Raw genomic sequence first — 3,161 nt, 5'->3', positions numbered from 1 at the left:
AGTACGAATGAACTAAAATATATTTCTATGCCAAGTGTTATTCGTATGTACGATAAGCTTTCTATAACAAAGGAAGTCAGAATTATCATTTTCTAAGAAATTTTACTAAATTTGAGGAAACTTGGTTTTAGTACAGTCTTTGTTTATTTTTATGAATGCTTTGTTATCAGTGAATAAAATTTTCTTGTTCAGTAGTAAATTCTTATACCCAGCGAAGAAAACAGTATTAGTAAAATTCCATGCCTTATTCTAGTTAATGAACTATTCCTAACTGCTTTCAGTTTAAGAGTTTTTTACTGAAACAAGGAAATTTTATTATTTCACACAAAAATTTAACTTAATGGAAATAAAATAGCTAAACTAAATTGATGAACATTTTTTCCTTTAGTTTCGAAGACACCTTTTTCTGGGTGCAGGTTTGTAACAGGTTGGCTGATAAGTCCCCGCACGCTCACAAAAAATCGCTTCTGTAACATATACTCCCAAACATATTTTGCTTCAAGCATATACATTTTTGGGTATTGCCCAAACATTTATATGTTTGATCTCTTCCAATATATAATATGTTTGAAAGCATATTGGTCTAAACAATATATGTTTGGGTAGTCTAAGTTCCAAACATTTTGTATTTTTGCATCCAAATTCAATAATGTTGTCTTCCAAAACAACAATATGTTATTATATGAACATATAATATGTTTGGAAGCATTTTGCACCCAAAATTATTATATGCTTAAAAAAAATTCTCAAAATTTTATTTATTTATTTATATATTTACAATCATAATGAATTATGAAAATAAACAGGTAATATAGGTGCTGACAACATAGGTTTTCGACCTGAATGCTCAAAATTTTGTTTCTGCCCAATTGTATATTCCCCCACATCTTTCGCACTTCCACGATATTTTTTAGTTCTTAGGACCTTTTTCTGTAATACAAACATTGTAGAAGAAATTATTCAATTGTATGATTTTTTTTATTTTAATTTTACCTTTTGCCGGACGGGGATTCGAACAGCGGACCACACAGTTTGTAAGGATCAAAGAAGTAGCTGATCAATTGCCCAAGGAAAAATAAAATGTTAATTTTGTAATAACAAGCAACAACCACCAACTTAATTCAATATCGCTCCGTGTTAAATAGCGCTCCAAGCTACTAAATACATATATGTTTATAGGCTATTTCTAAATTAATATATGTTTGCATCCAAGCATATTATATTTACAAACATTTTATGTCCCAAACATAATATGTTCTAACATATTAACATATATGTCCCAAACATGTTATGCTAGTTTATGAACATTATATGCTTGCACTCAAAAATATTGTGTTTAAAAATTTGTGTTCCAAACATATAATGTTTATAGCCAAACATATGAAAAACAGTCTTTTTCAACCGTGCGGTCTAACAAAGAAAAACTACATTTTTTTTGTCAAAATTCGTTTTTATTATTCAACATAGTTCCCTTCAAGAGCGATACAACGATTATAACGACCTTCCAATTTTTATACCCTTCACCACTACTGTGGTACAGGGTATAATAAGTTTGTGCATTTGTATGTAACACCAAGAAGGAAAAGTTTGAGACCCATCGTTTAGTATACCGATCGTCTTAGAATTAAATTCTGAGTCGATTTAGCGATGTCCGTCTGTCTGTCTGTCCGTCTGTCTGTCTGTTCATGTATTTTTGTGCGCAAAGTACAGGTCGCAGTTTAAGTCCGATCGTCCTCAAATTTGGCATAGGGTCGTTTTTGATTTTGGAAAAAATCGGTTGAGATTTAGATATAGCTGCCATATATATTTTTCACCGATTTGGTCATAATTGGCGTGTATATCAACCGATCTTCCTCAAATTCCGTACATCCGAATATTTTATGAGTCGCGAAAAACTTGCATAATATCAGCCAAATCGGTTCAGATTTAGATATATCTCCCATATATAGCTTTCGCCCGATTTACACTCATTTGCCCACAGATGCCAATTTTTTGCTCCGATTTAGTTGGAATTTTGCATAGGGAGTAGAATTAGCATTGTAACTATGCGTGCCAAATTTGGTTGAAATCGGTTCAGATTTGGATATATCTCCCATATATAGCTTTCGCCCGATTTACACTCATTTGCCCACAGAGGCCGATTTTTAACTCCGATTTAGTTGAAATTTTGCACAGGGAGTATACTTAGCATTGTAGCTATGCGTGCCAAATTTGGTTGACATCGGTTCAGATTTAGATATAGCTCCCATATAAATGTTTTTCTGATTTCGATAAAAATGGTCAAAATACCAACATTTTCCGTGTTAAATCGCCACTGCTTAGTCGAAAAGTTGTAAAAATGACTCTAATTTTCCTAAACTTCTAATACATATATATCGAGAGATAAATCATAAATAAACTTTTGCGAAGTTTCCTTAAAATTGCTTCAAATTCAAATGTTTCCCATATTTATACCCTTCACCACTACTGTGGTACAGGGTATAATAAGTTTGTGCATTTGTATGTAACGCCAAGAAGGAAAAGTCTGAGACCCATCGTTTAGTATACCGATCGTCTTAGAATTAAATTCTGAGTCAATTTAGCGATGTCCGTCTGTCTGTCTGTCCGTCTGTCTGTCTGTTTGTTGATGTATTTTTGTGTGCAAAGTACAGCTCGCAGTTTTAGTCCGATTGTCCTAAAATTTGGTATGGGGCCCTGTTTCGGTTCTAAGACGATCCCTATTGATTTTGGAAAAAATCGGTTCAGATTTAGATATAGCTGCCATATATATTTTTCACCGATCTGGTCATAATTGGCGTGTATATTAACCGATCTTCCTCAAATTCCGTACATATCAATATTTTATGAGTCTCGAAAAACTTGCAAAATATCATCCAAATCGGTTCAGATTTAGATATAGCTCCCATATATAGCATTCGCCCGATTTACACTCCTTTGTCCACAGAGGCCAATTTTTTGCTCCGATTTAGTTGAAATTTTGCACAGGGAGTAGAATTAGCATTATAGCTATGCGTGTCAAATTTGGTGGAAATCGGTTCAGATTTAGATATAGCTCTCATATATAGCTTTCGCCCGATTTACACTCATATGACCACAGAGGCCAATCTTTTACTCCGATTTAATTGAAATTTTGCACAGGGAGTAGAATGAGCATTGTAGCT

Source organism: Haematobia irritans, chromosome 4 (genome assembly GCF_050003625.1).
Source record: "Haematobia irritans isolate KBUSLIRL chromosome 4, ASM5000362v1, whole genome shotgun sequence".
Lineage (NCBI taxonomy): Eukaryota > Metazoa > Arthropoda > Insecta > Diptera > Muscidae > Haematobia > Haematobia irritans.
Note: the sequence above shows the minus strand (reverse complement) of the source record.